Consider the following 27,016-nt stretch of genomic DNA (forward strand, 5'->3'; position numbering starts at 1 on the left):
AACGTGCGCGGAAATGGCAAGGTGCCTAATGGTTATTGACAGTCCGTGCTGCCGCCGCTGCTGCTGCCACTGCCCAAATGATCGATGCGTCGTGGAAATCGGCCTTTATACTGTCGCGAAGGCAGCGTCGGAGCAGGACGATGTCCTCACTTTGTAGGGTCGGTGACACACCAGATCAGTTGATACTGGCTCTCTTGGGCAAGTGGCAGATTGCGTTGCAAGTTCGCACAGTCACACCAGTCACACTTTCTTGTATCTTTTTATCGTACGCGGAAATGGCAAGGTGCCTCAGGGTTATTGACAGTCCGTGCTGCCGCCGCTGCTGCTACCCAAATGGTCGATGCGTCGTGGAAATCGGCCTTTATACTGTGGCGAAGGCAGCGCCGGAGCAGGACGATGTCCTCACTACGCAGGGTCGGTGACACACCAGAACAGTTGATCCTGGCTCTCTCGGGCAAGTGGCAGATTGCGTCTCAAGTTCGCACAGTTACACCAGTCACACTTTCTTGTAGCCCGGTTAACCTGCGCGGAAATGGCAAGGTGCCTCAGGGTCATTGACAGTCCGTGCTGTCGCAGCTGCTGCTGCTGCCCAAATGGTCGATGCGTCGTGCAAATCGGCCTTTATACTGTGGCGAAGGCAGCGCCGGAGCAGGACGATGTCCTCACTACGCAGGGTCGGTGACACACCAGATGAGTTGAAACTGGTTCTCTCGGGCAAGTGGCAGATTGCGTTGCAAGTTCGCACAGTTACACCACTCACATTTGTAGCCCGGTTAACGTGCGAGGAAATGGCAACGTGCCTCAGGGTAATTGACAGTCCGTGCTGCCACCGCCGCTGCTGCTGCCCAAATGGTCGATGCGTCGTGGAAATCGGCCTTTATACTGTGGTGAAGGCAGCGCCGGAGCAGGACGATGTCCTCACTTGGCAGGGTCGGTGAAACACCATATCAGTTGATACTGGCTCTCTTGGGCAAGTGGCAGATTGCGTTGCAAGTTCTCACAGTCACACCAGTCACACTTTCTTCTATCCCGGTTAATGTGCGCGGAAATGGCAAGGTGCCTCATGGTTATTGACAGTCCGTGCTGCCGCCGCTGCTGCTGCTGCTGCCCAAATGGTCGATGCGTCGTGGAAATCGGCCTTTATACTGTCGCGAAGGCAGCGCCGGAGCAGAACGATGTCCTCACTTTGGAGGGCCGGTGACACACCAGATCAGTTGATACTGGCTCTCTTGGGCAAGTGGCAGATTGCGTTGCAAGTTCGCACAGTCATACCAGTCACACTTTCTTGTATCCCGGTTAACGTGCACGGAAATGGCAACGTGCCTCAGGGTTATTGACAGTCATGCTGCCGCCGCTGCTGCTTCTGCCCAAATGGTCGATGCGTCGTGGAAATCGGCCTTTATACTGTGGCGAAGGCAGCGCCGGAGCAGGACGATGTCCTCACTTTGCAGGATCGGTGACACACCAGATCAGTTGATACTGGGTCTCTTGGGCAAGTGGCAGATTGCGTTGCAAGTTCGCACAGTCACACCAGTCACACTTTCTTGTATCCCTGTTAACGTGCGCGGAAATGGCAAGGTGCCTCAGGGTTATTGACAGTCCGTGCTGCCGCCGCTGCTGCTGTTGCCCAAATGGTCGATGCGTCGGGAAAATCGGCCTTTATACTGTGGTGAAGGCAGCGCCGGAGCTGGACGATGTCCTCACTTTGGAGGGTCGGTGACACACCAGATCACTTGATACTGGCTCTCTTGGGCAAGTGGCAGATTGCGTTGCAAGTTCGCACAGTCACACCAGTCACACTTTCTTCTATCCCGATTAACGTGCGCGGAAATGGCAAGGTGCCCCATGGTTATTGACAGTCAGTGCTGCCGCCGCTGCTGCTGCTACTGCCCAAATGGTCGATGCGTCTTGGAAATCGGCCTTTATACAGTCGCGAAGGCAGCGCCGGAGCAGGACGATGTCCTCACTTTGGAGAGTCGGTGACACACCAGATCAGTTGATACTGGCTCTCTTGGGCAAGTGGCAGATTGCTTTGCAAGTTCGCACAGTCCCACCAGTCACACTTTCTTGTATCCCGGTTAACGTGCGCGGAAATGGCAAGGTGCCTCAGGGTTATTGACAGTCCGTGCTGCCACCGCCGCTGCTGCTGCCCAAATGGTCGATGCGTCGTGGAAATCGGCCTTTATACTGTGGTGAAGGCAGCGCCGGAGCAGGACGATGTCCTCACTTGGCAGGGTCGGTGAAACACCATATCAGTTGATACTGGCTCTCTTGGGCAAGTGGCAGATTGCGTTGCAAGTTCTCACAGTCACACCAGTCACACTTTCTTCTATCCCGGTTAATGTGCGCGGAAATGGCAAGGTGCCTCATGGTTATTGACAGTCCGTGCTGCCGCCGCTGCTGCTGCTACTGCCCAAATGGTCGATGCGTCGTGGAAATCGGCCTTTATACTGTCGCGAAGGCAGCGCCGGAGCAGAACGATGTCCTCACTTTGGAGGGCCGGTGACACACCAGATCAGTTGATACTGGCTCTCTTGGGCAAGTGGCAGATTGCGTTGCAAGTTCGCACAGTCACACCAGTCACACTTTCTTGTATCCCGGTTAACGTACGCGGAAATGGCAAGGTGCCTCAGGGTTATTGACAGTCCGTGCTGCCGCCGCTGCTGCTTCTGCGCAAATGGTCGATGCGTCGTGGAAATCGGCCTTTATACTGTGGTGAAGGTAGCGCCGGAGCAGGACGATGTCCTCACTTTGCAGGGTCGGTGACACACAATATCAGTTGATACTGGCTCTCTTGGGCAAGTGGCAGATTGCGTTGCAAGTTCGCACAGTCATACCAGTCACACTTTCTTGTATCCCGATTAACGTGCACGGAAATGGCAACGTGCCTCAGGGTTATTGACAGTCATGCTGCCGCCGCTGCTGCTTCTGCCCAAATGGTCGATGCGTCGTGGAAATCGGCCTTTATACTGTGGCGAAGGCAGCGCCGGAGCAGGACGATGTCCTCACTTTGCAGGGTCGGTGACACACCAGATCAGTTGATACTGGCTCTCTTGGGCAAGTGGCAAATTGCGTTGCAAGTTCGCACAGTCACACCAGTCACACTTTCATGTATCCCTGTTAACGTGCGCGGAAATGGCAAGGTGCCTCAGGGTTATTGACAGTCCGTGCTGCCGCCGCTGCTGCTTCTGCCCAAATGGTCGATGCGTCGTGGAAATCGGCCTTTATACAGTCGCGAAGGCAGCGCCGGAGCAGGACGATGTCCTCACTTTGGAGAGTCGGTGACACACCAGATCAGTTGATACTGGCTCTCTTGGGCAAGTGGCAGATTGCTTTGCAAGTTCGCACAGTCCCACCAGTCACACTTTCTTGTATCCCGGTTAACGTGCGCGGAAATGGCAAGGTGCCTCAGGGTTATTGACAGTCCGTGCTGCCGCCGCTGCTGCTGCTGCCCAAATGGTCGATGCGTCGTGGAAATCGGCCTTTATACTGTCGCGAAGGCAGCGCCGGAGCAGGACGATGTCCTCACTTTGCAGGGTCGGTGACACACCAGATCAGTTGATACTGGCTCTCTTGGGCAAGTGGCAGATTGCGTTGCAAGTTCGCACAGTCACACCAGTCACACTTTCTTCTATCCCGGTTAACGTGCGCGGAAATAGCAAGGTGCCTCATGGTTATTGAAAGTCCGTGCTGCCGCCGCTGCTGCTGCTACTGCCCAAATGGTCGATGCGTCGTGGAAATCGGCCTTTATACTTTGGCGAAGGCAGTGCCGGAGCAGGACGATGTCCTCACTACGCAGGGTCGGTGACACACCAGATCAGTTGATCCTGGCTCTCTCGGGCAAGTGGCAGATTGCGTCTCAAGTTCACACAGTTACACCAGTCACACTTTCTTGTAGCCCGGTTAACCTGCGCGGAAATGGCAAGATGCCTCAGGGTCATTGACAGTCCGTGCATTCGCAACTGCTGCTGCTGCCCAAATGGTCGATGCGTCGTGCAAATCGGCCTTTATACTGTGGCGAAGGCAGCGCCGCAGCAGGACGATGTCCTCACTACGCAGGGTCGGTGACACACCAGATGAGTTGATCCTGGTTCTCTCCGTCAAGTCGCAGATTGCGTTGCAAGTTCGCACAGTCACACCAGTCACACTTTCTTGTATCCCGGTTAACGTGCGCGGAAATGGCAAGGTGCCTCAGGGTTATTGACAGTCCGTGCTGCCGCCGCTGCTGCTGCTGCCCAAATGGTCGATGCGTCGTGGAAATCGGCCTTTATACTGTGGCGAAGGCAGCGCCGGAGCAGGACGATGTCCTCACTTTGCAGGGTCGGTGACACACCAGATCAGTTGATACTGGCTCTCTTGGGCAAGTGGCAGATTGCGTTGCAAGTTCGCACAGTCACACCAGTCACACTTTCTTGTATCCCGGTTAACGTGCGCGGAAATGGCAAGGTGCCTCAGGGTTATTGACAGTCCGTGCTGCCGCCGCTGCTGCTTCTGCCCAAATGGTCGATGCGTCGTGGAAATCGGCCTTTATACTGTGGCGAAGGCAGCGCCGGAGCAGGACGATGTCCTCACTTTGCAGGGTCGGTGACACACCAGATCAGTTGATACTGGCTCTCTTGGGCAAGTGGCAGATTGCGTTGCAAGTTCGCACAGTCATACCAGTCACACTTTCTTGTATCCCGGTTAACGTGCGCCGAAATGGCAACGTGCCTCAGGGTTATTGACAGTCCGTGCTGCCGCCGCTGCTGCTGCTGCCCAAATGGTCGATGCGTCGTGGAAATCGGCCTTTATACTGTGGCGAAGGCAGCGCCGGAGCAGGACGATGTCCTCACTTTGCAGGGTCGGTGACACACCAGATCAGTTGATACTGGCTCTCTTGGGCAAGTGGCAGATTGCGTTGCAAGTTCGCACAGTCACACCAGTCACGCTTTCTTGTATCCCGGTTAACGTGCGCGGAAATGGCAAGGTGCCTCAGGGTTATTGACAGTCCGTGCTGCCGCCGCTGCTGCTGCTGCCCAAATGGTCGATGCGTCGTGGAAATCGGCCTTTATACTGTGGCGAAGGCAGCGCCGGAGCAGGACGATGTCCTCACTTTGCAGGGTCGGTGACACACCAGATCAGTTGATACTGGCTCTCTTGGGCAAGTGGCAGATTGCGTTGCAAGTTCGCACAGTCACACCAGTCACACTTTCTTCTATCCCGGTTAACGTGCGCGGAAATGGCAAGGTGCCTCATGGTTATTGACAGTCCGTGCTGCCGCCGCTGCTGCTGCTGCCCAAATGGTCGATGCGTCGTGGAAATCGGCCTTTATACTGTCGCGAAGGCAGCGCCGGAGCAGGACGATGTCCTCACTTTGCAGGGTCGGTGACACACCAGATCAGTTGATACTGGCTCTCTCGGGCAAGTGGCAGATTGCGTTGCAAGTTCGCACAGTCACACCAGTCACACTTTCTTGTATCCCGGTTAACGTGCGCGGAAATGGCAAGGTGCCTCAGGGTTATTGACAGTCCGTGCTGCCGCCGCTGCTGCTTCTGCGCAAATGGTCGATGCGTCGTGGAAATCGGCCTTTATACTGTGGCGAAGGCAGCGCCGGAGCAGGACGATGTCCTCACTTTGCAGGGTCGGTGACACACCAGATCAGTTGATACTGGCTCTCTTGGGCAAGTGGCAGATTGCGTTGCAAGTTCGCACAGTCACACCAGTCACACTTTCATGTATCCCTGTTAACGTGCGCGGAAATGGCAAGGTGCCTCAGGGTTATTGACAGTCCGTGCTGCCGCCGCTGCTGCTGCTGCCCAAATGGTCGATGCGTCGTGGAAATCGGCCTTTATACTGTGGCTGAAGGCAGCGCCGGAGCAGGACGATGTCCTCACTTTGGAGGGTCGGTGACACACCAGATCAGTTGATACTGGCTCTCTTGGGCAAGTGGCAGATTGCGTTGCAAGTTCGCACAGTCACACCAGTCACACTTTCTTCTATCCCGGTTAACGTGCGCGGAAATGGCAAGGTGCCTCATGGTTATTGACAGTCAGTGCTGCCGCCGCTGCTGCTGCTATGCCCAAATGGTCGATGCGTCGTGGAAATCGGCCTTTATACTGTGGCTGAAGGCAGCGCCGGAGCAGGACGATGTCCTCACTTTGCAGGGTCGGTGACACACCAGATCAGTTGATACTGGCTCTCTTGGGCAAGTGGCAGACTGCGTTGCAAGTTCGCACAGTCACACCAGTCACACTTTCTTCTATCCCGGTTAACGTGCGCGGAAATGGCAAGGTGCCCATGGTTATTGACAGTCAGTGCTGCCGCCGCTGCTGCTTCTGCCCAAATGGTCGATGCGTCGGGAAAATCGGCCTTTATACTGTGGTGAAGGCAGCGCCGGAGCTGGACGATGTCCTCACTTTGGAGGGTCGGTGACACACCAGATCAGTTGATACTGGCTCTCTTGGGCAAGTGGCAGATTTCGTTGCAAGTTCGCACAGTCACACCAGTCACACTTTCTTCTATCCTGGTTAACGTGCGCGGAAATGGCAAGGTGCCTCAGGGTTATTGACAGTCTGTGCTGCCGCCGCCGCTGCTGCTACCCAAATGGTCGATGCGTCGTGGAAATCGGCCTTTATACGTGGCGAATTCTTGGTTATACTTTATACTGTGGCGAATTCATGACTATGAATTCTACCAGTATCCTGTAGTGTTTCCTTCACTTCGTACCACATCCGAACCCATCCCATTGGTTTTTGAGTGTTAATCTTTTTTCGCTGAGTCATTGTCATTTTTCCTGAGTCATGCTCAAGACTATGGCTTTTACCATCATGATTTAGTGTTTCCTTCACTTAGTACACACGTCCCAACCCATTTCATTGGTTTTTGAGTGTTGATATTTTTTCGCTGAGTCATTGTCATTTTTGCTGAGTCATGCTCATGACTATGAATTCTACCAGTATCCTGTAGTGTTTCCTTCACTTCGTACCACATCCGAACCCATCCCATTGGTTTTTGAGTGTTAATCTTTTTTCGCTGAGTCATTGTCATTTTTTCCTGAGTCATGCTCAAGACTATGGCTTCTACCATCATGCTTTAGTGTTTCCTTCACTTAGTACCCACGTCCGAACCCATTTCAGTGGTTTTTGAGTGTTAATATTTTTTCGCTGAGTCATTGCCATTTTTGCTGTGTCATGCTCATGACTATGAATTCTACCAGTATCCTTTAGTGTTTCCTTCACTTCGTACCACATCCGAACCCATCCCATTGGTTTTTGAGTGTTAATCTTTTCGCTGAGTCATTGCCATTTTTGCTGTGTCATGCTCATGACTATGAATTCTACCAGTATCCTGTACTGTTTCCTTCACTTCGTACCACATCCGAACCCATCCCATTGGTTTTTGAGTGTTAATCTTTTTTCGCTGAGTCATTGCCATTTTTGCAGTGTTATGCTCATGACTATGAATTCTACCAGTATCCTGTAGTGTTTCCTTCACTTCGTACCACATCCGAACCCATCCCATTGGTTTTTGAGTGTTAATCTTTTTTCGCGGAGTCATTGTCATTTTTCCTCAGTCATGCTCAAGACTATGGCTTCTACCATCATGCTTTAGTGTTTCCTTCACTTAGTACCCACGTCTCAACCCATTTCAGTGGTTTTTGAGTGTTAATACTCTTTTCGCTGAGTCATTGTAATTTTTGCTGTGTCATGCTCATGACTATGAATTCTACCAGTATCCTGTAGTGTTTCCTTCACTTCGGACCACATCCGAACCCATCCCATTGGTTTTTTAGTGTTAATCTTTTTTCTCTGAGTCATTGCCATTTTGCTGTGTCATGCTCATGACTATGAATTCTACCAGTATCCTGTAGTGTTTCCTTCACTTCGTACCACATCCGAACCCATCCATTGGTTTTTGTGTGTTAATATTTTTTCGCTGAGTCATTGTCATTTTTCCTGAGTCATGCTCAAGACTATGGCTTCTACCATCATGCTTTAGTGTTTCCTTCACATAGTACCCACGTCCCAACCCATTTCAGTGGTTTTGAGTGTTAATATTTTTTCGCTGGGTCATTGCCATTTTTGCTGAATCATGCTAATGACTATGAATTCTACCAGTATCCTGTAGTGTTTCCTTCACTTCGTACCACATCCGAACCCATCCCATTGGTTTTTGAGTGTTAATCTTTTTTCGCGGAGTCATTGTCATTTTTCCTCAGTCATGCTCAAGACTATGGCTTCTACCATCATGCTTTAGTGTTTCCTTCACTTAGTACCCACGTCTCAACCCATTTCAGTGGTTTTTGAGTGTTAATATTTTTTCGCTGAGTCATTGTCATTTTTGCTGTGTCATGCTCATGACTATGAATTCTACCAGTATCCTGTAGTGTTTCCTTCACTTCGGACCACATCCGAACCCATCCATTGGTTTTTTAGTGTTAATCTTTTTTTGCTGAGTCATTGCCATTTTTGCTGTGTCATGCTCATGACTAAGAATTCTACCAGTATCCTGTAGTGTTTCCTTCACTTCGTACCACATCCGAACCCATCCCATTGGTTTTTTAGTGTTAATCTTTTTTCGCTGAGTCATTGTCATTTTTCCTGAGTCATGCTCAAGACTATGGCTTCTACCATCATGCTTTAGTGTTTCCTTCACTTAGTACCCACGTCCCAACCCATTTCAGTGGTTTTTGAGTGTTAATATTTTTTTGCTGAGTCATTGCCATTTTTGCTGAGTCATGCTCATGACTATGAATTCTACCAGTATCCTGTAGTGTTTCCTTCACTTCGTACCACATCCGAACCCATCCCATTGGTTTTTGAGTGTTAATCTTTTTTCGCTGAGTCATTGCCATTTTTGCAGTGTTATGCTCATGACTATGAATTCTACCAGTATCCTGTAGTGTTTCCTTCACTTCGTACCACATCCGAACCCATCCCATTGGTTTTTGAGTGTTAATCTTTTTTGCTGAGTCATTGTCATTTTTCCTCAGTCATGCTCAAGACTATGGCTTCTACCATCATGCTTTAGTGTTTCCTTCACTTAGTACCCATGTCTCAACCCATTTCAGTGGTTTTGAGTGTTAATATTTTTTCGCTGAGTCATTGTCATTTTTGCTGTGTCATGCTCATAACTGAATTCTACCAGTATCCTGTAGTGTGTCCTTTACTTCGTGCCACATCCGAACCCATCCCATTGGTTTTTGAGTGTTAATCTTTTTTCGCTGATTCATTGCCATTTTTGCAGTGTTATGCTCATGGCTATGAATTCTACCAGTATCCTGTAGTGTTTCCTTCACTTCGTACCACATCCGAACCCATCCATTGGTTTTTGAGTGTTAATCTTTTTTCGCGGAGTCATTGTCATTTTTCCTCAGTCATGCTCAAGACTATGCTTCTACCGTCATGCTTTAGTGTTTCCTTCACTTAGTACCCCGTCTCAACCCATTTCAGTGGTTTTTGCGTGTTAATATTTTTTCGCCGAGTCATTGTCATTTTTGCTGTGTCATGCTCATGACTATGAATTCTACCAGTATCCTGTAGTGTTTCCTTCACTTCGGACCACATCCGAACCCATCCCATTGGTTTTGTGAGTGTTAATCTTTTTTCGCTGAGTCATTGCCATTTTTGCTGTGTCATGCTCATGACTATGAATTCTACCAGTATCCTGTAGTGTTTCCTTCACTTCGTACCACATCCGAACCCATCCCATTGGTTTTTGAGTGTTAATCTTTTTTCGCTGAGTCATTGCCATTTTTGCAGTGTTATGCTCATGACTATGAATTCTACCAGTATCCTGTAGTGTTTCCTTCACTTCGTACCACATCCGAACCCATCCCATTGGTTTTTGAGTGTTAATCTTTTTTCGCGGAGTCATTGTCATTTTTCCTCAGTCATGCTCAAGACTATGGCTTCTACCATCATGCTTTAGTGTTTCCTTCACTTAGTACCCACGTCTCAACCCATTTCAGTGGTTTTTTGAGTGTTAACGTTTTTTTGCTGCGCCATTGTCACTTTAGGCGGTGTTAATGACCTACATGACACGCATTTCATGACATTAATGTCATGACCTATCATTTATGTTAGTCATACACTCTTGTCATACTATGCCAATTTGGTACCTACCAAGTTAACGAAACGACCATGAGAGCACCAAGACGTAGTCGGCTAGATGATAGATAGATAGATAGATAGATAGATAGATAGATAGATAGATAGATAGATAGATAGATACTGTCAAAGTGGCAAATGTTCGCCAAGAAATGCTTCGCATTTAAAATGATCAGTAATTATTGTTGGATAATTTACTATTTTATTATTTTTTTGTGGCTTTTGTTTGAATGGTTTTATTAACTGAATACGATTCTGACGCTGTGAACGCTTTCCGACTGAGTTACTTGGTTACCACTTGTGGCGATGGTTCCCGCACGCGCCGCGCGCTCCTGGTGGAAGTATTTTTCTTTTGTTTTGGACATCATGACGCACATTTTAGTGAAATAGCTCTATGATGATAAGTGGGATGTCTATCCGTTAAAGTCGTTGGCTGACGCAGCTACTGGTTTTCGGCTGATGTTCGAGCCTTTCAGTTTTGATGAGTTGCGCGGCAGAATTCATGGTGGAAGGAGAACAAAGCCGCAGGCCGAACTGCACAGGTAAGTGATGTCATTTTCTGGAGCACATAGCCGCTTTCTTTATTTTGACTTTGACGAGCGTGAGATGTTGAGCACACCGTTCACTTTCTGCAGGCAAGCCGCATTCCCTGGAGCGAAAGCGCGCGAAACTAGCGCTTGCTGATACCGCTACTCGGATTGAAACAACAGAAGGCGAAGAAGAGGCAGCGGCGCTCCGCGTGCGTAAAACTGCATTTGTTCCTGTCTTTGCCTAGGTAACATTACTTTGCATGAGCGAACGGTGGTCACGATGTCAGCAGGGTGCATTTGGTGATGTCAACAGCGGTTACGACGCCCACTGGTCGTCGAACAAGAACCTACTACTTCCGGTTTGTCTGCCAGCAGGTACGCGCGCTCCCTGCTCTTCCTGGTCGTGCTGCTCGCTTGTGCACCCTTGCGAATCGGTAGTTACAGCCCGCGACGCAAGTGCCAAATCGCTCGCGTTCCATGCGGCACAGTCGTGCTTACCGGTCTGATTAGCTGCGCGAAACAGAGTGCGACAGTGTTGGCCTTTCTAGACGTGCGCGCAACACAGGGTCCATAGCGGCACGCTTCGCATGAGCGCGGGCCGGTACGGCAGCCACAGCGGGTAGCACGTTACCGGCACGGTAACTCGCTGCACGCAGTTTGCCATTCGCGGGCCGCCGTTCGACAGCGGTTTTGCTCGCGAACGGCGAGATTCCCTTGCCGTACGTAGAGAGGATGAGACCGGGACTCATTTGTGCGGCAGCCTCAGCGCCGCTGACCACTCGACCGGCGCCGATATCGTCGCTAGGCCTTTTCCGGTTCCCTTCAAAGCTAAAGCGGACGGCGCTTCGAAATGAATTACCGACGCTCACAAGCCGCAATATTTTATTGCGATAGCAATTATATGGACACTCAATCTCCCACGCGCAAGCAAGGCAGCGGAAAGCCAGCGCCGGCACTTCTCTGCCAACAACCGCGCTCGTCGCTCGTCCGCAGTCTCTTATCTCTCCCACGCGCAAGCAAGGAAGCGGGAAGCCAGCGCCGGGAAGGAGCGGGGGGGGGGGGGGGGGGGGGGTCGGGCCACAATGTCGGGCCACATTTTCCAACGCACGCTACACATGCAATGCTGCCCGGATCGGCAGTGCAGTGCTACAGGTGTGTCCCTTCGCCCGCGCTGCCCACGGGAAGCGCTTCTCATCAACACCACCTTTTCACACGCGCCTTCTCGTGGTCATCGAGTCTCTCTTCATGTCGGTCTACTTACGCCGCAGCACACCAGCTTACTTAATCAGCTCAAGTTTACTACAATTCATATTGCTACCAAAGCCGCTCACCTTACTTCGTATGACATTGCTGTGTTGCTATCGCATTCATCGCTTCGCCCTTAGGGCGAAACTGTGACATTTTTATTATCGTTGTTATCGCTCTTCGCAATAATTGTACACAAAGAAGAAAAATACGCTGATATTAGCGGCGCCGTCGACTGCGATGCGAGCACAGCCGAGCCGGTCTTCTCGCGTCGGTAGCCCTGCACTGCAGCTGAGCTGCAGCCGATGTTTTCGTCGCCGGTCGCGGAGGGCGCGCAGCTTCGCGGTCATCGATTGGCCTGTTGATCGTGCTGCGAGCTTTGCGCCGGCTTAACTGCTGTCTACTTTGGACACCTCTCGCGCAGCAGACGTTCTACCATGTTCTACGGCACTGGAGGCTGGTTCGCCGTCGGTATATTAATGGCAAAGCACCTTAGGGCTGAGCCTTGTTCCTCGTCGTCCGTTGTCCGCAGCTCTGGTTTGCATGGAGAGCGCTAGGGGCGCTGCGGTGCAGAAGGGCTATATATATATATATATATATATATATATATATATATATAATATATATATATCTTGCGCAAGCGTATTCCCAGTTGCGCCTGCAAATTTCCTAACATCATCACTCCGAGCAATTATGGAAGCCTTATTTATTGATTGCAAAGAAGACAAATGCATAAGTAAGTTTATCTGTTGCTCTTAGTGGGAAAGAGTTGCTGTTTTTAAATGAGCTCTCCTTGTTAGGTGGTATCGCTTATAGGACAAATCTTTCAGTTTTTTTTTTTTGACCTGCATATTTATTCTGCAAAACATGTCTCGTTCCCCCCTTTTTTTCACACCGGACTGTGTCGGCCGCGCATGCACGGCTATTTCTTTCTCAAGTTGGCCAGTGGTGTGCTTAATATGTTTGTCTTGACCAATAAACTTCTAGTTGAGTCAGCGTTCTTGTGTGTTTCTGCCTTATTGCATTGTTCTCATCTTTGTTTGAGCTGTTTGTAAAGTATGAGAGGGTCGTGCACTTTTAGTAATAACACGGCGCAGCGTGGCCAAGCGCCAGCGCACACAGCGCGGCCGCGCATCGAAGCAAAGCGGCGCAGGCGCACAGGGGCTTGGAGGCGGGTCGTCTGCTAAAGCGCGTCGTGCTTGCTTTGCTGTGAAGCATCCCAACTACTGAATGCTCGTAGTGCATGAGCGCGCCGGACCGCATTGCGGGAAAGCGCACTTGACTCACTTCGGCCATGTGTCGTTTTGCGTACTCACCTCTTCTCAGTGCAACGATCCCAGTTTAATGCTTGTATTGTTGCAAACTTCTCAGTACTGGTTTGGTTTATGGGGTTTAACGCCGCAAAGCGACTCTGGCTTGAAGACACAGTAGACGAGCGCTCTGGATAATTTCGCGAACACGTGGCTGTTTAACGTGCACTGACATCGCCCAGCACACCGGCGTTCTAGCATTTCGCCGCCACTGAAAGGCGCACGTCATGCCTTGACCGAACTTGGGACCCGGCTCAGTATACCCGAGCGCCCTAACCACTGTGTCACCGCGGCGAGTCATTCTCAAGACTTGACCGCACTCTGGAAGTAAGGAGGGTCGCGGAGCAAAGCTTTATTTTCTGCGTCTGCTATCGAAAGCATATCGGTTGTTTTACGGCAGCTGCAAATACCATGGCGTCTGGCTCGCTTTTCTTGGTCCCGTGCTCTGTCTCGCTCAAAGGCACTCACGGATCGCTTGATGCGTCTTCGAATGTGGCCACCGAACTCAGGGATATCGACAACGCATGCCGTAAATATGAAGAAAAAAAACAGAATGCGTTCAATACACAATGCCAGTGTTTGTTGCGAGACATGCTTACATTATTAAGCAGGCTGAACGACCAGTATTTGGTCGAAGCTCATCCCGCCGTCTATGGACCGGCGGAATTTAGCGCAAAGCATAGGCAACAAACAGCAGCGAGGCATCCTGGCTTCCAGTTCGAAGGACACTGCCCTGGTGTGCCCTGATCCTGTCCTCATCCGGGTTTGCTGACAAGTAGCCGGCGGTTACTTTTCCTACCTTTATTGTTTTGTTCTTATCCCCTTGAGAGACAGTGGTGGTTATTGATAAGGTGATGTCTGTCTCATCTCCAGGCCAGAGGGCTACCCTCTGGTCTGCTTCTATTCCCCCTCAGGATCTACCAGTGGAATGGTTTCTTTGCAGTGGAGCCAGTAGCGTTCCTGTGGCTTTCTTTCTTTCGCCTTTATTTTCAACAGACCTAATACACAGCCTCCTAGAGGGGCAGAGGCTAAAGGCTTAAAATGCCTGACAAAGGCCTCTGACCCTTTACAGTTTGGTGAGTGGTTTTAGGCAAAGATGGCAGTCACGCTTCCATCAGAAAAGATGCAAAAAAAAGCACAGAACATAACCATTTTACACTTTTATAAAAACAGTATCAATGTTATGCATGTCTATTACTGACATACGGTATGCGGTACTTATTACATTAAACATACATTACACGTGCTTGTTTTTTTTTATTACGCAACTATATTCATACAACATATAATTATCTTTGTATACAAACATACAGGTTGCACGCGTCCGTATATTTACATACACCAAAAAAATCAAAAGTAGATAAACAACCATATATAGCAAACATTATTGCTGAGTATTTTAATTGAGAAGTTATTATTAATGTTTTATGTTTTTGAAAATATTTACAGTGGTACTGAAATTCAAGTTTTCTTCGATCTTATTTAATACATCAGCTACCTGATATTCCATTTTCTGTCGTCCGTATTCAGTTCGTATTTTGGGAGTGCGTCGTTTTTGGAATCTTAGACAATAGCTGGGAATTATTTCATCTTTTGTGTAGAGTTTGTTTTTGTGTATTAGTTGCAATAGCTTGAAATAATATATCTGGTCTGCCCGCAGTATGCCATGTTTTATAAATAAGGGAGCCGTTCTTAATCTTCCACTTTCCCATAATAATTTTCGAAAGACCGAAAAATCTTTTTTGAAGTATAACAAGCTTGTTGTAATTAGTTTTTGTAGTGGTACCCAGACAAGTGAACCATACGTAAGTTTGGAATAAAAAAGAGATAATAAAGAGTTCGCTTTAGCCAAAGTGGTATAAGGTGGGTTATCCTATACAAACATCCAACGGTACGTGCTAAATCTGAAATTAGGTAATTTATATGTGTAGTCCAACTTACCCTATTGCAAAACCCAGTATCCAGTGCCCAGTGCCATGCCTGATTATGGGCCCAGTGTGGCACGCTGGATACTGGAACGCTGGCAAGGCGCGGCATACTGGGAGGCGCTGGGCGCGGGGTACTGGTGCGAAATGCAGCTCTAGAGCGAGAAATACGTGGTGCCTGGCTACCTTATATATTTTTTCGAATACAGAAAGAAACAGAGAACGTTGTAGTGCAATAAAAAAAAGAAAAAAAAGTAAAACAAACAAAAATCCGCCAGGATTCGAACCTTCGCCCTACAGATACCAATCCCAGTATCCTACCACTACGCCACGCCGATTTTTTTTTTTGAACATGGTATTTATTACAATGAATGAAATGATGTTTACAGGAACTATTTACAAAATGTGGTTGATCCCTCTTATATAGGAATCGGTATAGAACACGAAAGTGAAACGTGTCTTCACAGAAGTAGTGTAATGTTTTTGCACATTGATATATAATGTCTATTGGTGTTTTGTGGCTAAAGCGCCCTTAGGCGTTGATGCACCCACGCTGACGCCTGGTGGCACGTCTCCTCCATCACGACTACCAACGTCGATGACCATGAGCAACCGTCATGCATATGGAAGCTGCACTACGCTGCACACGCTAGCACAACGCGAAAGACGAAGCACGTAACTGACACACTAATACAACGCGCAAGACAAAGCACGTAACTGAATCGTCACCGAGTCAAATCAGCGCGTACAGCGCGTCGTAATTGCAGCCTCCGCGATCAACTTCAGAAACATTTTCAGAGCTAATTGCGGAGGCCACGCTCCGCTGTGCTGAGTACGGTGAACGCCACCTAGTAGTGCTTCTGCGAGAACGCGTTGGTAGTGCTTCTTGATGCCAGCGTCCCTTCGAATGCTGGCATCGAGGCGTCGTAGTGCTGAGACCACCGAAGCGTTCACTGTCGGTGCGCGTTAGTGTCATAATGCAGTACTTCTCTTTTCTGCTCGTAGGCGGCGGCACCGCCCCGAGCAAGAGCGCGGGTACACGGAGGAGTGTTAGATATATAAGGCGCGTCTGTGTAGCTCTGCAAATGCGTTTGTGGCGCAATGGGTTAAACGCTCGGCGATCTATCGTCGCGGACAGAGAGGTCGTGGGTTCGATTTCCAAATTTTGCATGTTTGTGGAACTTTTTCTTCTGGTTTCTTTCTTTGTATTATGTTCGTGTATGTTCGTGTGACGTATTTCCGTGACGGAAATACGTCAGTGAAGTCTTGGTGGACCCCGGCATAAAACACTTTCGTGTTAATAATATGAGCACTAGGTGGACATAACTAATCAAACGTCAACGAGCAGTCCATATGAAGATAACGTCACACACAGCAACACCGTCCTTCACAGCAAAAACTTGTAAGGGGAAGTTAAACACCTAATCAAAAGTGGATACCAAGCCGGCTGACATTCTTCTTGGTCGTAAATTTCCTTTAAGTGTATGATCATCTGAACGAAATGTGATCTCGAGGAAATTTTTTTTCTGCATTTCGGTCTTGCATATGAGATTTCCATAGGCTTTGAAGGCCTATCAGTAAAAACATATCGAATGGAACATCTTCATACGGTGCAACAAGATATCGGATACTGTGAGAATTTAGATCAAGATATTTTTGCAAATTTCTATGGATAACATCCCAAAATAAAATGGCATCTTTACAAACAATAAAACAGTGTTCAATGGTTTCAGGCACGTCACACAGGCGACAGTTAACAGACGAAACGAAAATATTCTTTTATGCAGCCATGTTTTAACGGGTAATGTTTCAGTGTGTAATTTATAAAAAAATGTTTTTATAGAAGAGGGAACTGGCATTTTGCGCACTCTCGCAAGCACATCATGTCCAGGTAATGTGATGTATACGGATCGATAAAACGGCGGAGGGAACAACATCGATATTAAATCTTTGTAAAGATTTTTTCGTGACACAGTAAACAAATAATCTTTAGAAAATGGAACAGTCAGAAAGAAATAGGAAAATAAACCTCACGCATAAACCCCCATAAACAACGTCTAGAAATTAAATCTGAGGACACCACCAATTCTGGCAGGACATGAACCAGGTTAACCTGCATGAAAGCTCGTAATACCGGATGAGAGCTATCCCGAAAAAAGAAAAAGCGCGAGACTAACTGTCGCACATATAAATGCACTAAGCCTAACCCTGCAGCACTCACTGGTCGAAAATGTTGTCGCGTCTCATAGGTTCAAAACTGGAAGACCATATTGTAACGGTATTTCGAGGAGTAAAATACAATTAACTGGTTTATTAAGGGGCGAACCTGTGCCCTGTAACTAACTATGTACAAACAGTTTTCAAGAACGTTCCACAGGAGCGTCTCTGCGCCGAACGCACATCTTTCTCTTCTAGCGATGGTCCGCGCCCCTGTCTCGTGCGTGTGCACGAGCGGCATACATTGCGCCACCCCACGAAACCAAGCAGGCGCGCGAGACGTAGCAGACGCTCTTTTGACACAGTGGCTCGCTGGCTACCGTCTTAGAACACATGTTTAGGAGCAGACTTGCGGCAATACTCCCCCTCCCAATAAGCATCGTCCCGATCCAGGCAGGAGGGTAGCTAAGTTTGTCGGAGGCTTTTCGTTATCGCTCGTAATAGGGCTTCATGCGGACTATGTGGACGACGTCAGCAATGTTAGGGCGTTTAGTGCGCTCGTTTCCACGAGGGATGACTTCGTAAGTCAGGTCGCTCAGTCGACGGAAACCTCATACGGGCCAAAGTGCCGTCGAAGTAGCTTTTCTGAGAGTCTGCATGTCGCACTGGTGTCCATACCCACACCTTGTCACCCGGTTGGCACTGAACTATTCGGTGGTGCCTGTTGTAAGAACGTGCATCCTTGCATTGTTGATGGCGTAATCGGCATCGTGCCAATTGGCGGGCTTCTTCGGCTCTTTGTAGCAACTCGTCAACGTCTCACGGGTTGCCGTCGTCATTATCTGCTGGCAGCATGGCATCCAGCGTTGTTGTGACGGTGCGCCCATAGACAATTTCAAACGGAGTGACACGAGTGGACTCCTGTAGGGCCGTGTTGTAGGCGAATGTAGCCTAAGGCAGGATCTCGCCCAAGTCCTATGTTCAATGTCAACATACATTGACAACATGTCAGCAATGGTGCGGTTCAGGCGTTCCGTCAACCCGTTTGTTTGGGGGTGGTATGCAGTGCTTTTTCTATGACTGGTGTTAGTCATCGTCATCAAGCACTGCATCAACTAAGCTGTAAATGCTGCACCTCGATCTGTTATGACAACCATTGGGCATCATGTCAAAGCACTATGTTGTGAAAAAAAAACTTGGCAACTTCGACGGCCGTTCCCCGCTCAAGGCAGCCAGTTTCAGCATATCGTGTCAATAGTCGGTGGCGATAACGATCCACCTCTTCCCTGATGACGATGTGGAAAATGGTCCAAGAAGATCCATCCCAACTTGTTGAAATGGAGTCTTAGGTGGGTCTATGGAGTGGAGAAGGCCAGCTGGCTTTACGGGTGGTGTTTTGCGCCTTTGACATTCGCGACATGTCTTCACGTAGTGCTGCTGCACTGACGCTAATAAATTCGGCCAATATTTTGCATGGATTCTGGCGAATGTTCGGGTGACACCCAAGTGGCCTGATGATGGGTCATCATGGCAGGCTTCGAATATTTCAGGCACATAACTGGCGGTACGACGAGTAAGAACTTTTTATTTTTGTTTGGAAGTTCCTCTTGTAGAGTGCGTCATCTCGAAGGCAGAATGAAGATAATCCTCTTAAACACTCATGGAACTTGAACGTTATGCCCTTCGAGATACTTATGAGTGGGAGCAAATCTGCGTCAGTGCGTTGATGTTCGGCGATTTCCGCGGCTCGCATAACACAAGGAATGGGAAATCGTCGTCTTCGGAAGGAGGAGAGCCGACCGGTGCGCGTGACAAGCAATCAGCGTCGTTATGCTTTCGCCCAGACTTGCATACAACGGTAATATCGTATTCTTGGAGTCTGAGGCTCCACCTCGCAAGTCGTCCGGATGGGTCTTTCAAGCTTGCCAGCCAGCACAGTGAATGGTGGTCGCTGACTGCATGAAACGGCCTGCCGTAGAGGTATGGTATAAACTTGCTGATGGCCCATATGACTGCCAAGCACTCCTTCTCCGTCGCAGAATAGTTTCTTTCAGCTTTTGAAAGAGTGCGGCTAGCGTACGCTATGACCTTCTCTTCTCCATTTTGCCACTGAACTAAAACTGCGCCAAGACCCAGATTGCTGGCATCTGTGTGGACTTCTGTGTCTGCGGTCTCGTCAAAGTAGGTGAGGATTGGCGGGGATTGCAAACGCTTCTTTAATTCTTTGAAGGCAGTGTCTTGTTCGGTATGCCATACGAAGGGTATGTCTTCTTTCGTGAGTCTTGTTAGAGGTTCCGAATGTTTGAGAAATTTTCTACAAATCGCCTGTAGTAAGCGCATAAACCCAAAAATCGACGCACCTCTTTCTTATCTCGTGGCTTCGGAAATCCTGCGACGGCTGCAGTCTTCTCGGGTCCGGCCCAATACCTTGCGCTGATGACGTGGCCCAAGAAACGAAGCTCTTCCAATCCAAACTGGCACTTTTCCGTTTGATTGTCAAGCCGGCCGACTGGATAGCCTGGAGTACTGAACGTAGCCTCTCCACGTGCTGCTCAAACGTTGAAGAGAATACCACAGCGTCATCCAAGTAGACTAGGCATGACTGCCATTTGAGACCCGACAGGACACTGTCCATCATGCGCTGGAAGGTCGCTGGCGCGCAACAGAGCCGAATGGGAGTGCTTTAAACTCATAAAGTCCTTCCGGAGTAACGAATACTGTTTTTTTCACGATCTCTTTCGTCCCTTCCAATTTGCCAATATCCGCTTTTTAAATCCAATGAAGAAAAATACTTTGCATCACGCAGCCGGTCCAAGGTGTCATCAATACGTGGCAAGGGATAGACATCACGCTTGGTGACGCTGTTCAGTTTCCGGTAATCAACACAGAATCTCATTGTGTTGTCCTTTTTCCTGACAAGAACTACCGGCTACGCCCATGGGCTGTTGGACGGCTGAATGACATCATCCTTAAGCATCTCTTGCACCTGATCCTTTATGATCACCCATTGTTTTCGGCGATACTCGGTATGGGTGTTGGTATACAGGTCTGGTTGCTTCGTCTGTTATTATGCGGTGTTTATCAACCTGCGTTCTCCGTACTCTTGAGGAAGTAGAGAAACACTCTACAAAGCACCTATGAGGTCTTGTATGGTTTTCGCCTCGGCTGGTGATATGTGTGGGCTTATTGCAACTGCTGCTGCGGCCGTATTCGTAGTTTTCGCAGGAGGTGGCTCCGACTCCAGGGTACATAAGCTTGTCACTGTAGTAAAACTGTGCAGGAAGGCGATGGCAGTGTCCTTCGCGACATGCTGAAGTTCATTTCCGAAGTTTGTCAGCAATACATGGCCAAGCCCATCGCGTGAGCGAATAATGCCCCTAGCAATGCAATACCTTTCTTCAGCAATAGCTCGACATTGCCGTCCGCTATACCTTCGGAGTCAACGATTGCTTGATTTCTGACGCGAACCAGTACACTGCTTCGTGGTAGTACAGTTACGTCTGCGTCGAGAACTCGCAGTGCAGTGTAGTCCGGTTCCTCAGGCTCCTCTATGTCAATGGCCAGCTTCGTAGAGAAGGAAACGCTAGAATTCTGCAGGTCAATTATAGCACCGTTTGCGTGCAGAAAATCCATACCGAGTATAACGTCTCTCGAACAGTCCGGAAGTACTATGAATTCGCTAACGTAAGTTACACCTCGAATCAGAACTCTTGCAGTGCATATTCCTAGAGGATTAATGAGTGACCCCCAGCTGTACGTACGTGCGGTCCGTTCCACGGCGGCTAAACCTTCTTTAGCTGTTTTGCGAGTGCGTAGCTTACGACTGAATAATCAGCACCCTGTCTACTAAAGCATTCGATTCATGTCCATCCACGGCAATAAGTAAGTCTGAAGAAATTTTCTGCGTACTTATCGTAGTCGTTGCTTTCTGCTTGTCGCTACTGCCCTGCAACGTTGACGGAGGATCTTCGCTTTGTCGAACGTCAGCGGCCTTGCCTACCCAGGTCGCTGGCTTTAGTTTTCCGGCGCGGGCTTTCTGAACGACGCCTTGGGGAACTTGAAAAGGGCGTGGGCTTGGTGCTCGCTAGCGGGCGGGCGCTGGTGACCGTGACTGGTGTTGGTAACTAGCAGCTGCAAGTTGATTTCGCGACAAGTAATCTTCGATATCTATGGGTCTTTCGCCATTGCGGGGCAAGGTGCATTGACAGCGAATCCACGAAGGCCGACTCGCCGATATGGGCACCATCTGTACATGTGTCCGGCCTCTCCGCAATGGAAGCAGAGCGGCGTCCTGTCGGGTGTGCGCCACACGTCGCTTTTCCGTGGTCTGTACTCGTGGATCTTTCTCCCTGGAAAGATGCACTGCGGGGAGCCGGTGGGCGTGCACTGAGGGCTGCGAATGATGCAGTCTGCACGGCAGGCTGACGCACAGCGTCAGCGTATGTTGGTACGCGGCGTTCCTGCGGTGGTTGCCCGAGAGAAAAAGGCACCTCCGGTTGCGGTTCTAACATGGAATGCCTGACTTCATCCCGATGACGGCGGCCAGCTAAGAAACAGTCGACGCGACTTGCGGTTGCTGCAGCTTCCGAAGCTCTTCTTTAACGATAGATCGCACCAGCTCTCTCAACGCTTCGGTGTTATTGCCCATGCCTGCCGAAAGAACGTCCACAGGGGCGGTGCTGACAGTCACGGTTGTTGTGGCAGGCGCGCTGCTGCAGGGCCTTCTCCTATCGTCGTCGGCTCGGGTGTGAAACTCCGCAACAGTACGTGGTGGGTTGCGAACCAACCCGGCAAATAGCTCCTCCTTCACGCCACGCATAAGATGGCGCACTTTCTTCTCCTCGGGCATGTTCGCATCGGCACGTTTAAACAGACGGGACATGTCCTCGATGTACATGCCGACCTCTCGTTGGTGCACTGGTTCCTGGCTTGCAGAGCATTCTCAGCCTTCTCTCGGCGATCGGCGCATTGAAACGCAGCAAGCAGATGTCGCCGAAACTCTTCCCACGACGTTGACAACGCTTCGTGATTCTCGTACCATGTCTTTGCTGAATCCCCCACGCGAAGTACGCGTGGCGACGTTTCCGTGCCGGGTTCCAGCCATTGACATCTGCGACCCTCTCGAAGTGCTCCAACCAATCCTCGACGTCTTCGTACGGGTCGCCGTGGAACAGCTCGGGCATGCGCGGCGGGGTAAACGACGACCTCGGGTGATGTCGCCTGGCTAGTCATCGTCGTGGCGTCAGCGGAAAACATCGTCCGTGTGACCGTAGCAGAGGGAAGCGGTCCGAATTCAGGCGGGTCTCCCCGAAGTCAGCGGCTGGCGCGCTGGTGCACTGGAGTCAGCTCTCCAGATTCCAATCGCTGAGGATCGGGACTCCGGTCTCGGGCACCCAGGGGGACTTCCAAACATACCCCGCACCTCCACCAGAATGTAACGGTATTTCGAGGAGTAAAATACAATAACTGGTTTATTAAGGGGCGAACCTGTGCCCTGCAACTAACTATGTACACGAAGAGTTTTCAAGAACGTTCCACAGGAGCGTCTCTGCGCCGAACGCACTTCTTTCTCTTCTAGCGATGGTCCGCGCCCCTGCTCGTGCGTGTGCACGAGCGGCATACATTGCGCCACCCCACGAAACCAAGCAGGCGCGCGAGACGTAGCAGACGATCTTTTGACACAGTGGCTCGCTGGCTACCGTCGTAGAACACATGTTTAGGAGCAGACTTGCGGCAATATAAACGTTGAAAAAATCCTATGAAAACGTTGAATGTAAAGCCTTGCGCAGTGAAGAACCTGAAAGGCATAGAAAACTTTAGTTGCCAAAACATGTTGCAGGCTTCTGCTCTTCCAAATATGATAGACGGTGAGGGACAAAGGTATTTGTGTAGCGCTGGAGGGCTGGAACGCGCTCTCTCTAGTAGTGTGCACTGAACTTGTAGCATGCAGTGGAACTCCTAGATATTTAGGTGGCACACAGGACCACTGAATGCCAGCATAATGTGATGGTGTAATAGCCCAATATCCAAACCATAGCCCTGAGCTCTTAGTGTTATTCATCCGCGCACCGGAAACAGAACCAAACTCTTCTATGATAGAAAGAGTTTTATCGATGCTGGGCTTGTCATTGCAGAAAAATGCAATATCATCAGCGTATGCTAAAACTTTTACCTCATTACCAAAACATTAAAACCACGAACACTGCTGCAGTTCAAAATGCTCAGAGTGGTTCTAAGTAAAGGGCAAAGAGGAGTGGGGACATAGGGCATCCTTGTTTCACTGAAGAACGGATGTGGACGGGATTAGAGAGGCTACCATTGACAACAAAGCGGGTTGTACAATGACTATAACAAAGTCGACGCCATTAAGCACTGTGGATCCTACATTGGCGTGTTCTAGAAGAGAAAATAAAAACGAATGCCGGACCCGATCAAATGCCTTTGCGAGGTCAATCTGGAGCATTGCAAGTTGATCATAAGAAGTCGAACAGCACTCAAGAACTGTGCGAGCGACGTGTATGTTAGTTTGTATAGAGCGGCCTTTGATACAACATGTTTGATGAGGGCCAATAAGAATTGAAATCGCTACCTGCAACCGATTGGACAAAATTTTAGCAAAAATTTTGTAGTCCACGTTTGACAATGTAATCGGTCTATAACCATCAACAGAACGTAATTTTTCTCTGTCAGTACTTATAGGTCACTGTGTGGCTTTTTGTGAAAGACTGTGGTAATTCCTCTAGTTCAAAACTTGTTAAAAATATATTCAGTAGAACAGGCGTAAGAATTGACTTAAAGGTTTTATAAAATTCACCCGAAATGCCATCGGGACCAGGAGTTTTTGACATGGGTAACTGATCAATGGCAACCTCTACCTCTTGTTTAGTAAAGGGACCGCTAATGACAGAACAGTCTTCATCAGTTAGAGGAGTTTAATAACTCCTCTAACTCAAAAGTAAAGTATTGTAGAAGCTCGGTGTTCTGGTCTCCAGAAGCACCACTGAAGAGCACCGAATAGAAGACTTCGAATTGAGACACAATATCACTCGTGTCAGTTACTAATGCGTCTTTCGAATACATGTGATATTTTGTTGCGTAGCGTACCATGGCGCATCGTTAAAGTTTAAGCGTTCAATGATTCCGCAGAACGAATTGCCTTATTTGAAAATCTAGCTCCTTTATTGGATTGTGACCGTACTGTTGTTCTCTTAGGAGACTTCAACTGCGTGTGCGACGTGAGTGACCGTTCATTACGTAACACCCATAAGGACAAAAGTAGTGAAGTGCTATTGGGCATCACTGAAAATGCGGGCCTCATAGATATAGGGGCATTGGGGCAAATATCTTGTTCATATACGTACATTTAAGGAAGTTAACATTCTAGACTCGATCGTATATATGTTTCGACATCGTTGATTTCTAGAAGTCTCCAATGCAAAATACACCCTATTTCGATCTCCGACCACTGTATGGTAATTACGCGACAGGGCGGAGACACTCGTACTAGTTTCCGGCCTCAGTGGTCACTCTGGAAGTTAAATTCATCTATAATTGGTGATAAAATGTTTACTGATCAGGTATGCTTAGCACTGAAAAATTGCTTCTCTCTTGATTTGCCAATATTCGCTGCATGGGAGCTTTTTAAGCAAGAAATCAGATCAGTCGCCATTGAACTTGGTTCTATTAAGTCGTTTTACAAAAAGTATGAAGAAAAGAAATTGTTGAAAAGTCTTTGTAGCCTTTATGAGCTTGAATGTGAATCTCCTGGAACGTACGCTGATGACATTGCAAATGTGAAATGTCACTTGCAAAAGTTTGACGCAGTGCGCTATAGAGGCGCCCGTGTTCGCTCACGTAATAACCGCGCCTTGCTTTCTGAGAAGCCGACCCGTAAGGCTTTGATTGATGAACGCCGCCACGCTTCTACGAAAGTTATTAACTGCGCCACGCCGATCCATGATTACCTCTTCATATTTTGCCATGTCAACGCGCAGACACATTTGTAGCTTTGCACAGACGTCTCGGATGCGATATCGCCTTCAGCTAAAACTTACGCCTCTATCAGAACGAAAAAGTTGTCCGTATTGCATAGTGTGCCTGAAAGTACTGCAACGCTGATTTGCTTTTGGAATTGGTATATTAAGAACGAAAAAAGCCTTAATGAACCGCCGACCCGGAATGTTGTACGGGCCGTTACTGCCAATTTTAACAGCCGTTTCTTATTCTTCGCGCAAAGGTAATGCAACATTTCCATAGCTCGACAATGCTTTTCAATCGACACGTATGTTTAGGCACATATCTCCGTAAGAGAAACGGTCGGTTAATGCGGCTGACAGCCTTCGGTGGACACACATATAGGTATGTTTATAACGTCATATCGGCGCTCATCGCTTGTTATGCTGACACTGTACACACGAAAGAATGGTCTGTTTAAAAACACCGATAGGAAAGGTGAACACAGTGATTTATCCTCGTTAGACTTGTTGATTCCCCAGCCTAGACGGGCCGATGCAGTGTAGATAAACTCGGCGGGCACGTACGGTAGACTTAACCTTCGGTTGAAGCGAACGATCTCGATGTCGGTACCGGGCGGATGCGAAAATGTTTGTATTTGAGATTTGAGCTGCGGCGTATATGCGTTTGCTGCCAGCGTTTTCACAGTCGTTGTCTGCAGTCATTCAGTGTGATCTATTCATGTTTGTTTGTGCGCGCTCACACCACAGTTAGTAATAGTCGGGCCACATTTTCCAACGCACGCTACACATGCAATGCTGCCCGGATCGGCAGTGCAGTGCTACAGGTGTGTCCCTTCGCCCGCGCTGCCCACGGGAAGCGCTTCTCATCAACACCACCTTTTCACACGCGCCTTCTCGTGGTCATCGAGTCTCTCTTCATGTAGGTCTACTTACGCCGCAGCACACCTGCTTACTTAATCAGCTCATGTTTACTACAATTCATATTTCTACCAAAGCCGCTCACCTTACTTCGTATGACATTGCTGTGTTGCTATCGCATTCATTGCTTCGCCCTTAGGGCGAAATTGTGACATTTCTTGTAATAGGGTAGTTTGTCTTGAAACCATACCCCGAGAAATTTTGTTCTTCAACATGTTTAATTAGGCTTTCTTCAAATTTTAGCATTCCGTTTCTGTACAGTGGGTTGTTGGTAGGTCGAAATATCATGTATGTAGTTTTGGAGGCATTTAGTGTCAGCTTGTTCTGTTTTAGCCATCTGGATAGATGAAAAAGATATGGTGGCATCGCGTTCAACTGTTACATGGTTATGGGAGGAAAAAAATATATTTGTGTCATCTGCATACATGATGACGTCATAGGTACCAGAGATAGAAACAATATAATTTATAAAGATGATAAATAATAGTGGCCCAAGTATAGAGCCCTGAGGGTCACCTTGTTTTATTTTCATTTCTGTTCAAAATGCTCCGTTATTCTTTACAAGTTGAAAACGATCAGATAAGTAGCTTCTGAGAAGATCAAGAGCAATGCCTCGGACTCCATACCTGGACAATTTTTTAGTAATAAATCGAATTGTATAGAGTCAAAGGTCTAGAAACAGAGCAAGCGTATATTCCCTATTCTCCATATTTTTTTTTATTTTGGTTTTGGTATTTACTAGAGCCTGCTCAGTTGATTTGTGCTTTTGAAAACCATATTAATTTTCGGCTATTAGTCGATGTTTTTGAAAGAATGACAGGAGTCTTTCATAAATAACGGCTTCAAAAATTTTTGATATTGTGGAAA

The 27,016-nt window shown here is 48.5% G+C and overlaps 1 long non-coding RNA gene across 1 annotated transcript; it reads left to right on the forward strand.

Annotated features, from left to right (window-relative positions):
- The first annotated feature begins 283 nt into the window (after positions 1-283).
- On the forward strand, positions 284-5,726 carry LOC125944945 (uncharacterized). The gene is made up of 3 exons (XR_007466639.1): positions 284-540; positions 4,187-4,966; positions 5,487-5,726. It is a non-coding gene; the product is annotated as an uncharacterized LOC125944945 (long non-coding RNA).
- Positions 5,727-27,016: the final 21,290 nt, after the last annotated feature.

Source organism: Dermacentor silvarum, chromosome 4 (assembly GCF_013339745.2).
Source record: "Dermacentor silvarum isolate Dsil-2018 chromosome 4, BIME_Dsil_1.4, whole genome shotgun sequence".
Taxonomy (NCBI): domain Eukaryota; kingdom Metazoa; phylum Arthropoda; class Arachnida; order Ixodida; family Ixodidae; genus Dermacentor; species Dermacentor silvarum.